At 41.8% G+C, this 11807-nt stretch overlaps 2 long non-coding RNA genes across 2 annotated transcripts; one reads left to right on the forward strand and one right to left on the reverse strand.

The window, feature by feature from the left end:
• The first annotated feature begins 574 nt into the window (after nt 1-574).
• LOC132244238 (uncharacterized) lies at nt 575-2580 on the forward strand. The gene is made up of 2 exons (XR_009455830.1): nt 575-801; nt 2049-2580. It is a non-coding gene; the product is annotated as an uncharacterized LOC132244238 (long non-coding RNA).
• A 3220-nt stretch (nt 2581-5800) lies between these two features.
• LOC132244240 (uncharacterized) lies at nt 5801-11032 on the reverse strand. Its single transcript, XR_009455832.1, has 3 exons — nt 10826-11032; nt 9873-9961; nt 5801-7697 (listed from the first exon to the last, which is right to left on the reverse strand). It is a non-coding gene; the product is annotated as an uncharacterized LOC132244240 (long non-coding RNA).
• Nucleotides 11033-11807: the final 775 nt, after the last annotated feature.

The following is an 11807-nucleotide window of genomic DNA, read 5'->3' on the forward strand; positions in this document are numbered from 1 at the left end:
CTGTTTTTAGCCCAGGAGAAATGTCTCAAGCTGATCAGGTAAGCCCACACGGGCAGTCTGTTACAATTATATGCTGAACTTTATATTATTTGCCTGACAAAAAGCACTTAGCGGAGTTTAAAAAACTGCCATTTTCAGTCTGTTTACATATTGAAACATAGAGCTTTTAATTAAATTCCCTTTATGCAGATGGTAGATTTGTGTATTTTACAGCCCCCACCTAGTACCTTTAACAGCATTTTTATTATTCATCTATAAGCATCCCTCCTCCACACCAAGCCCCCTGAAATGAATAAAGGAATTAAAAAGAGCCTATAATTTGCACAAGAAAAAGATGGTGGTTTAGGCATGCAGCTTGCTAAATATGCAAGGATGAGGTGTTTTATTTGGTCTGTTATAGTAATTGCAGGAAAATCCATGGAATAAATGTTTAATAATCGGGGAAGGAAAATGAATTGTGGGAGGGAGGAAGCAATACTGTGTCTTTAATTTTCTTTTCTGAAAGAGGAGTGTGCATAGCAATGGCAGGATCACTTGTTCATGCCTGTAATGTGTGATCTGTTCTCTCCAGTGGAGGGCACTCGGTGCATCACAAACTAAACATTAACACCCACACGCTCCGGAGCATCCTTGCTCTCTGGAAAGCCTGCTGAATTCGACAAGAGCTGCCTCTTAGGACAGCTACAAAACACTTCCAGCTTGACCGGCTACATGGATAAACCTGTACAGCATAGCTCTTAAACAGCACAGGAGACCTGCTTGCTTCAAGAGTTGGAGGATGGATTGCTGCGCCTGAGAACGGTAAAGGGCAGCAGAATAAGGGGTGCTAGGTACAGGGAAGATGTTATTTTTATTCCTCCCAGAGAAGTTGGTTTACCTGCTGTGCTATAGCTCTTAAATGCAGGTGGCCAATTAATGGTGATGGTTCTCTGATGACTTACACAATGGTTCTCAGAGCTTAGTATCCCCCCCACCCCACCCCTGCCTCTGCTGTACCCTCCCCATCCCTGGTCCTGTCTTTCCTACCCCACTCTACTCCCTTCCCTATCCCTTCCTTTCCTCATCCACCAATTTTTTTTCTTGTCCTCTCTAAGAAACTTTGTGTGGGTTACTGGCATGCCGGTCGGATGGTGGTGATGTGAGTGCTGTGGCATGAAGGTTGCGATGGTTTAAAGAAAGGAGCCACATGTGAAAAAAGAAAAAAAAAAGTTATTGGTGTATGAGTTAACAAGTGATACTGCCCTATTGTCGCTGGTCCACTGGCATGATAAAAGACTGTGGGTGCTGATAGACTTGGGAAAAAAACAACAAGTGCTTTACCAGAAAAGGAATCATGTCAGTTTGACACGGCTCCCTAATGTCTTTATAGCTTGCTCGCGTGCTTCAGTGGGGCTTTTTGGCGCTTTTATCTGATGACTGATTGAATCAGCTATTAGAGAAAAGTGCCAAGAAGCCATGCTGAAGCATGTGAGCTATACAGACGCTGGGCAAGCTGGGTCAAACTGACATGATTTCTCTTCTGGGGTGTGGGTGTGCTCGGGCTGTGGGTGTGCTGAGCTGAAAGTAAAGTTCCAGATCTTTTCCCCATGTCTATAAGCACCCTGATTGTGCAGGCAACCAAAGAATTTCCCTTAGCTGAAGGGGCATAACTCCTCTTCCCTCTTAGGGGCACCAAGAGATGAAATTTTCATCCCAAATCCCAACACTGTATTCGACTTACCAAGTAAGAAAGACTCTAGCTACAGAATATGTGTTGATTACAATGAGAGACACCTAGAAGAATAATGTCACAATCCGGTTTGGTTGTATTCTTCATCGTCTGATGAGGAGGAGGCTGACCTCTCTGGCAAAGCACTTGGAAAGCCATGTATCACAAGTAACATTAGTATACAAGTCCTATTTCTTAAAAGCTGAGGCTGCCGAGATCCTGACCAAGTCCTAACACACAAGAAATATGCTAACTATGAACCCAGCTGTTATTTTTACATTTATGTACACACAGTGACTCATTACTCCTAAAGTCAACTATTGTAATGTGTGTGCTTTAGGAATTGCTGGATGGGGAAAGACACGGTACCTGCCACTGGGTAGAGGATGTTCTTACTAACGTTTCATTCTGGACAACTGGTCCAACCGGACTAGAGAAGCCGGACAGTTTACTGTAACTGTCTGATTTCAAGCCTGATGCTTCCAACAGACTCGTCACAGTATTCAAGCCACCATGTCCATCTCTGCGTTAACAACAGAACAGTTTAAAGCATCTTGTAAGGTGTTTGGACGCCAGGTTAATTAGACTGGGCCTGTTTGAAAGCTTGCTGTTATCTGTGAAAAGACTATCCATAGACTTCAACAGGCTTTGTGCATCAGGCCCTAAGAATTTAGTCCCAGTTCCTCTACCAGGAAAATCTACTCTTATTGATTTCAATGTCACTTGCTCTTCGCATTCACGTTACTCACTGCTACCGAACATACCCTGTATATCTTTACCCCTGTGTTTATCCTAAGTATTTTTTATACTAAGTATTTTTTAATGTGTTGCTTCTCTGACAGAACTGTATTAATAAACATGTTCATACAGTTTCTGTCGCCATTTGCTATCTAGCAATCCACAGCCACTTATTTTTAATAAGGGCTTTACCACCCTTAGTAAGGTTAAATGTTTGCCATAGTGAGGCATTGAAAACTCAAAACCTTTAATTACATCAGTGCCCCATTGAATTAAATGTGTTGTCATAAACTGTCAGGCGTTCCTTTATGAACCCCTATTCTGAACAGCTTATACTACAGCAATAACAGTTTGTTCCATACTCTAGATTGACACATAAGGTGACACACTTGAAAGATGCCATTATTATTATTATTATTATTATTTCTATTATTATAATTATAATACACATTTGTATCCATTTGGCATTTAAAATAACAGTGAACTACTTATGCATTGAGCCTATAAAACTTAGCTGTCATGGCAAATTTTTGTACCTTTGATGTGAAGTATCCAAAAGGTCTTGGCCTGTTAACATTGTTTACCTGCATGGGGCAGGGTGGGCCAGGAAGAGCCTCAAGGAGGCCCATCCCCAGTCGACCCCACCCTGTTCAGATCCTAGGGCACGTGACCTACCCCCACCCCCATGCCCTCCCGGATGAGCAGCAGTAGAAGTGGCGGGAGCCACCGGATGAGCAGGCGAGTACCAGACCAACGGTTTCCAGATGAGCAGCACACAGTGGTGGGAGCCACCCCCTCCTACCCACACCCCTCAGATGAGCTGTGGGTCCATCCCACACCTCAGCCCCTGCCCTAGTCCCACTCCTCCCTCACTGTGGGGACCTTGATCTGACCACCCCCATGCCCCTTCCCTCCCTGCTCTCCTTCCACAACACCAGACAAGCTGCCGGGCTGCTATTGAAAATCAGATTGGTATCGGCCGATATGCCTCCTTAAAAATCAGCTATCGGTATCAGCCCTCAAAATCTCTATCACTGCACCCCTAATTAGTATGCATTTTCTCAATTAAGGGAGCAGCTAGGATTCCCAGTCATGGACCAAAATCCCAAGCACTGTTCCAGCTATGCAATGTAGATGAAAAAGTTGTCCTTATGAAATAAACTCCCTAATACAGTAAAATCTCTGTTAACTGTCATGAGTTGGGAATGGGGGGTGACGGGTATCTAAAAATTGCAGTTATCTGAGCATTATACAGCGCCATACTCATAGTGCAAATTTTCAAAGAATTAGTATACAATACATTACAGTATAGCACCAAGTCCTTGGCCACATACTGAGGGTAGCAGACCTGAGCCACCACATGCAAATCCCAGGGTCTGGTGACCTTCATGCACCTCCAGGTGCACTGGGGCTTTCAGCCACACGCCGAGGGTAGCATACCCGAGCCGCCATGTGCAGTTCCCAGGGTCTGGTGTCCCCATGCACTGCTATGTGCACCAAGTATCCTGAGAGCCAAGCTGCCTCCTGCAGCAACCAGGAGTGGCCCCATGCAATGGGCTCTGCATCATGTGGAGGGCCGCAGCAGGCTCTCCTGCTCCCAGGGTCGAGGCTCTGGTGGTGACTCCTTCAGTTATGTCTTCAGGAGCCCAGGGCTATCACCTGCTGGGAAAGCTTTCCCCAGCTTTTCTTGGCTCCACTGTTCTTGAGTCCCTTGCTGTAGCTGCCCTGCATGCTGAACATGCTCTCCTTTTGTACACTTCAGGGGCTCTGCCCCTCAAGTCCAGCAGACCTGCCACACTGCAGTCTGCAATTAGGTCCGAGAGCTCCTCTCCCCCTTCCGTCGGGAAAAGGGAGGTGCCGGCTATCCTCAACTTGTTCCTGATTGGTGGACTCGCTCTACCAATCAGAAGTAAGCATTCTTGAGCCCCAGGACACACTGGAGGACTGAGCAGGTAAGTCCGTCACACCAGTATGAGAACTAAGGGGAGACATATTATTCTTTATTTGTTTACAGCATCATGTTTATATCTACCAATGAAACCCCGGTAGAGAGACGGGATGCTGGACTCAATTGTGAGTCCAATCCAATCAGGAATCTCCTAGGTCCCTATGATCATTTCGACAGGTAGTGAAACTCAGAATCTGATTGCAATCAAGCTTTTAACAGGAAATTCTTTCTGGGTATAGTGATATATTAGTCTGCCAACCATGGAGAACAAGGCCGAGAAACATTTCTCATTTGCTATTCACAGAGCAGCTGCAGTGAGGTGTTCTGCATCTGTGCAGCTCTTCCTCAGGTTGGGTCCCAGAAACAGAATGTGGCAAGCAGGCACAAGAGGCTGGCCTCCTCCAGCTCCCCTTGAAACATTTATGGCCATGGTTTCAGAAGAGCTCAGCAACTATTGGCAGGTCTTTGAAGAAACTAACTGCTTAGTTAGGTGTGTAAGTGGAACCTGTGATCCTTTGAAGATCTGGCCCTACATGCCAATTTACTGGCTCAGCACCCAGTACAGATACCAAAAACACTCTCTAAACCCATTTACAAGTTGGGCTCCATTCAGACCTCGGTTGGCTGGCAATAAGTAAAGACAGAACCAGATATATTCCACATTTAAAGCAGAAAATGGGCCAAGAAGAATTCCACTCTGGATGAGGTTACTGTTCAAGGTCAGGTTCATGGCTACTTCAGACATTAAAGACCAGGTCTGTGGAAAAGCCATGCAAATAGGTTTCACTATATTCAATAAACCAAGAAGATCACAACACTGCATAAGCCGGTTTAAGGGGCATCCATAAAGAAAGCTCTGTATACAGACACACACATCCATCCATCTAACTCCAGCAGTGCTCAATTTCTACCTCTGGATAGTTAGGCAGAAGGCAGGGCAGGGCAGCACCTTATAGGCTCACCAATTAAAAATACAAAGCTAACTACCTCTTTTTCCTATTGGTAGGTAGTTACGAAATAAAGTATCTGTGGATGGTGCTCAGGGAAATGTATCCTAATTCCTGGGGTTTGTAGGATCACTAAAACCTGTACTGCACTAGAAAGCACAACCCTCGGGAAGTTTTCAACTGCTCCTACCCTGCTCTGGCTAAAAAGGAATGGAATTTTTCAGATTTGGTCCAGCTCTAATACAAATTAATACAAACATATGCAAAATGTTTTAAAAATAAAACTCCAAAGTAGTGATTACTCCAGGCTCTCTTTTGTCCTCTTAGTTCTTGGGCTACTGGATTAAAGAAAGCATATACACTTTACTGTTAAGAAGGGCATCTTCTGCAGTATACAAGCAATTGGAAATTTCTCATGTACATAAGTTCACATTTAGCACTACTAATGGAAACAGTGCAAAACCTAATTGGATGTTTTAATACGAATGCTGACTGTAAACACACAATTTCACACATCAGTTGAAATGCAAAGCTGCCTCCCTACCCAGTGCCACATTCAGTCCCTAAGATTTCTGGAAAGTAACAGTTCACTTTCACTGATTAAAAACAAAAAAAATAATTCTTACATAGTATACAATTAGAGCATGGAACATAGAGCCACAATACATCAGTGGGGCGAAGAGATGTTCAGCATTACCAAAGAACTGGACATTTAGATGAATGGTGTGAACATCTGCAGGTACAATATTAAGAATTAAAATATGCTTTAAATCCAATACTGTCTAGATCTTAAATTGTATATTTGATTTGTAGGTCCTCAAGACTTTAACCTAAGGTCAGGATAATAACAGAACAGGAAATCAAGGAACAGAAAGGTGCAATGACTTGTCTGAGGAAAATCAAGAAAGGCAGCAGGACCTAGACTAGAACTGATATCTCCAATGAGGGAAGGGAAGGGGAGAATTAAACAACGGTATCTCCATTTTTTGGGGAAGGCTATAAATCTTCATGCTACAGGGCACACACTAAACTAAAACTGAAGCGGGTTAGGAAGAATCTCTCCCAGTGAACAGACATTTCCATAACATGTAGCATCATATTTTACATTTTCCTCTTACGAGTCTAGGAAACAGGCAGACTACTAGACTAGATAGATCATCGGCCTGATCTAATATGGCAATTTCTATATGCCTAAGGTTGTGGGGGGGAATAAAAAGTTCTGGTACAACTCACTCCAAGGAAAAATCTAGACAGCTCTAAAAAATTGAAATTAAAACATAAAAATGACAAGAAACTAATTTCCCTCCCTCCCCCATGTTGTGATATGATGTTATGTGCAGCATTAAAAGCACAATGTGAGTTATCATTAAAAGCTTACTTGAAAGATGCCATACACTTAGATGCAGGCAACAAAATATAGGAATCTTGATGGACGAAGTAGGTTTATATCCATTCTAATTATATTCATAATACACTCATTTGAAATACCATAGTTATTATTTAGATGAATGTTATGCATTCTGTCTAAAATAAAATGAAATAAAAATATAATGTTGAGCTGAAAAATGTACTCTGTGCAAGTACTGTATCTCATTGACAAGTACTTTAAAAAAAGCCTAAGTAATAAAAATTACTGCTAGACAAATGAAAGTGATCAATTTCTAGATTTTATGGGGGCAATAAAAAATGATAAAGCAGCTCTAGTTAAGCTAGACTGACGAAGTGATATACTGCAGAAAGGCATTTAAGGTTGTATTGAAGCAGATTTAAAGTTGATATATAGCAAGTACAATAATTCTGCTGCATATTAAATAGAGCTTGAAAGGAATTTTATAAAAGTATAGACATGCACCACAAATCTTTAAGCAAAAAAAAACAACAAAAAAACTGTCTTCTTTGTCTCGCCAAAGAATTTGGATGAAATCAAGAGAAGTTTTCATCAATCAGATAGGGTGCATCATTGTAATTTCTGTTTTTTTGTTTTTTTTATTTTATTTTATTTTATTAACAGGAATTCAGAATGACCAACCTTTTTTTTTTTTAACTGTATTTTAGTTCTTCACTTTCTTTCATTGTAAAATAAGGAAAGATTTTGTGTTAAAAAATAATGGTATTCTAAAGGAAAGCCATAACAGCAGTGCAGAATGTAGGCAGGATCACAGGATCTGGATTTGTGATCTGCATTTATTGTTATATGACTTTGGCCAAGTCACTTTTCCTTTCAAGGACTTTTCCCCTCCCGGGCTTGTTTGCCCTTATGTATACGGTATTGAGAAGGAACTTTCTATTACTATACATTTGGATGGTATCCAGCACAACGGGGCCTCCTTCCTCCTCCTCCATCTTCGAGGTGCCACTGTAATATAAATAAGAATAAGAATAAGGACTTCGTAATAGGTCACCACTGTGGTCCGTTGTACTGGTCAGAACAATACTAAGTGGCCAGAAAAATCCTCCAAATGTAGTAGCTGAGGTTTCCATCACTGAGGTTTCCATATCGTCTTCTTTGGGTACTATGTGGGAAGGATGCTACAGGGAGAGGGGAGCACTTATCTAACAGAACTATTCCTTTGGGGTAACTGTGACTGATAGTATTTAGAGAAGGCTGGTGACTGATCAACCCCAGGCCAGGAAAAGCATCTGAGTGGTCATTTTGCCTCCCTCCGATTTAGTTACCCAAAGCACGATCATATCTTGGGTCGCTGCACATATGGAAACAGCCAATAGAAAAAAAAAAAACAACAATTCCAATAGGCAGCGCTTAAGAATGTAGAGAATAGCTGCTGGTTTTATTGGACCGAAAAAAGATGTTGTGCCCTGCAAATGGCTTCCTCTGCCAGCTCTTAACAGACACAGATGAGAAAGGAGCCACAGGACAGTTAGAAAAGTGTGCTATTTGTAACGTAGTCTGAATTTTGATGCCAGAGATGAGACTTTACATTCAACTTCTACTGCTAGACAGGATGCAATGGAGCAATGGAAAACATGTTGTGTTTGTGCATGACAAATGAACAGTGACTCAAAACAACTGAAATCAATGCCACATTCTCTTCATGGCTTGTGCAGATTTCCAACAGTATACCAGGCTTCTGCATTTCTTGTACTTCATTGAATAAAAGGGTCTACCACAGCTTCCCCATTAGGAATGAGCATATACTTCCCACAAAACTGAGCTGAGCTACTCAATACTGATTTAATAGAAATCAGTAGACTGAGGTACAGAGAGCCATTCCGATATTTCTGATTGGAGCTATCAACGTTATTTCTATTAAAGAGGTTCAGCTTCCAGAGATAGCTCACTTCAGGCAAATCTGATTTAGGATTTTCCAGGGTAAAACTGAGAGTAAGGAGGATGCCAGCAATATACCCATGAACCATTTAGGCTCCAACTGTTAGTAGTTTTAGTTAATCTGGTGGTGCCGTACTTTACCCATAGACCTTGTTTTAGTCAGAGGGGGGTGAGGCTTTTACTATATACCAGTACAAATCACAGCTTTCCAAGGACAGGTTCATCCATGCAAAGAGTGCCCAGCTGAACTATAGAGGTGCAGAGAGAAGGGCAGCTCTCAGGTCTTACTCATGGCACTTCACTGCAAGTGCCATGAGTTAGACTGATCCTCCTGGTGCATCAGAGGGAAGCCTCATTGAGCACTGAGGCTCCTGCCTCTCTCTCAGCCCACAAGAAGATTAAAAGCACAATGTAAAATGACTGTGAATAGAGCTTCTTGTGTTCACCTTTAAAATGAATTACCAGTGCTTTTTCCTCCATCTGTGAAGCAGACCACAAGTTATCTCAGAGGTGTTGGTCGTAGTCATGTTGGTCTAAGGACACAGGCGACAAGGTTCTTTAGGTAAATCTGATATCTTTTATTAGATCAACTCAAATAGTTGGAAAACTTCTTCCTAGCAAGCTTTTGGGTTTAAATACCCTTTGTCAGGCTGAGGAAGCAGATGCAGATGACTTTGTTGCTTTGTGATATCTGCACTACTAAAACCTCTCTATAAACAAGTCCTATTTTTATATAACATGGATGTACATGCATGTGTGCAGCAAATGGTCATGACTTTGGAAACCTATTAGCTGGTGTACACACATGGAAATACTTGCAAGTAACCCTGAGATAGTGAGGCATACTACATTTGTTCTGGCAAAGCTGTGCTTGTGTGCCTTGGCAGACTTGAATAATAATTTTGCTTTGGCATCAACTCATTTTTGTATAAAAGGGCCCCATTTGCATTAAAAGTAATTTCTTATCATACTTGAACAAAGCTTATTCTCTATCCATTCATTTGAGGTTAAATTTTCAGTAAGCTGGACGACTGGAGGAGATTGCAAAACAAGAACTGGGGAATGTTGGAATTTAAAATAATCTTTTTTAAGCATTTCATATAAACATTAATTTATGGAAGTCAATGACCCGATCTGTAAGCAGTTAGAGGATAAGATCCTCTTTTTACATGTGTTATATTTACTAGGATGAGGAGAGGAGATCACACCATTAGCAGCCAAGTGAAGGACCCTCAAACTCACCTGCTTGTATAGGACGTTTGATAGTAGTATATTATTCAACAGCTAGATGTCTCTGCCTGCTGCACATAGTTCTAGACAAAGTATGATGCCTTTTAAAAAAAGAGGAATAAAATACAAATTTGGGCTTTGAGGGAAGCCTGTTTTCATCACCGTTTGCAACATGTTAATAAATGCATCCTGTTTAAGAAAAGCCATGAGTTTTTAAGTTATGGCAGACAGGACAGGTCGAGGTGGCTGAACTGCAGCATTCCCGGGCATAAACCTTAATAGGTTGCTGATCTCCAAAATACAAAAGAGCCTTTCCGCAAAAGGTGCTCAGTTATTAAGGTGATATTCCATAATAGAAAACCCCCAAGATACAGAGCATGAGGGGGAACAAAAAATCTATTATAGATGCAGAGGTAGGGATGAACTGAAATACCAGACGCAAACGTATCTGGGCTTTGGGGAACTTGAAAATCCAACTCCAAACTTTGTGTTTTTTTAATTAGAGGCAAAAGTAAGAAAACCTGCAAGAGACTGAAAGGCTTGATTTGAATTTTAGCATTCAACTTGCAGGTTCAGAGTCCACTGAGGAACCAAAATAAAGATGTTTTAGAAAAGCATTGCATTTCCCTCACTCACTAAAATTTGCTTGTTTTTAGTGCGGACTAAAAGTGATCTCCTCAATCCACACAACACAAGCTGAGCCCACGTCACAGAGATAGGTCTGAACAGCAATCTTCAGATTTAGTCAAGAGCAGTCTTAGAAGGCTTTTAGAAAGGTCTGGATCACAAGTTTTTGTTCATATCTGTCGGGACCCAGGGCAGCCGGCCAGCAGCTCTCCCTGACTCCCACCCGGGCAGATAAGGGTCCGGGGCCTTAGAAGGCCGTTAGGCGGGTACTTGTGATGCTTGGAGTGGAATTAATTAGGCGGACGCTTATCCGTTGCAAAGCAAGGTTGTTTACTCACGTCAAGGTGGTGTAAGATGGAGGTCAGAGATACTTAGTTACAGCTTAGAGATCGTTGTTCAGTTATTCTGCAGATATATATATACGGGCCAGCGGTCAGCTTATCGGGCATGCGGGGCAAGGGTACGCCAGGGAGGTCGCGGCAGGAAGACGCTGACAACTGATCAAATTGTCAGATTTACTCCAACTTTTGGGCAGAGTTGTATTCGACTTTGCGAAAAATGTAAGCGGGTTTTGTTTGTATGATAGCCAATTGTTTTTCGCCACGTCATAAATCTAATCAGAATCGCCAATTATCTAGCAGTCTTTGCTAGGGTGTTATTTCACAGGGTTACTCCCTGTTTTCTCTGACCAGTTATAATGATTTATATAAAGCAAAGAAGGCAAAAGTGTTTATCTCTGTTAGTGGCGCAGCAATAAATTTCTTTTTGACATGCGCAGAGAAAAGCGGTTATTATCATTATTGTTAACCCTTAGTTAACCTAGTGCAGAAAAAAAAACTGTTTTAAATGGTTATTACTTGTTTGTGACATGGGCACTACTTAATTTGGTTGTGACAATATCCCTCTCTACTAGTAGAATAGGAGGGATGGCTTTGTAGACACACACTAGGATAGAGTTAATGGTGCTAATGGGAACGTGAAGCGATGAGTTAAATGAGCTAAAATGATGCTGCAATTATTTCATTCACCATTACCAGTGATTATAAAATCATAATGCAAGTCTTTTGACCTTTAAAACAAATGACACAGTTTTTTACAAGCCAAGCAAAGCAGCCTCCCTAAAAATCCAGGGAAGGGAAGGGCAAAAGTCAAGTGCTATCATTAACTGCATCATTGTTTTCCAAAATAAACGTGCAACCTTCACCTCCGTAGCTGTGAATGGCATCACTGGGGCTGCTCTTACTAAGCTGCTATCACTGCGCTATCATTGTGGTGCTGATAAGAAAAAAGAAACACTTTGGGATACACTAGAGGATGCGT

The sequence above is a fragment of the Alligator mississippiensis genome, chromosome 11, assembly GCF_030867095.1.
Source record: "Alligator mississippiensis isolate rAllMis1 chromosome 11, rAllMis1, whole genome shotgun sequence".
NCBI classification, from domain to species: Eukaryota; Metazoa; Chordata; order Crocodylia; family Alligatoridae; genus Alligator; species Alligator mississippiensis.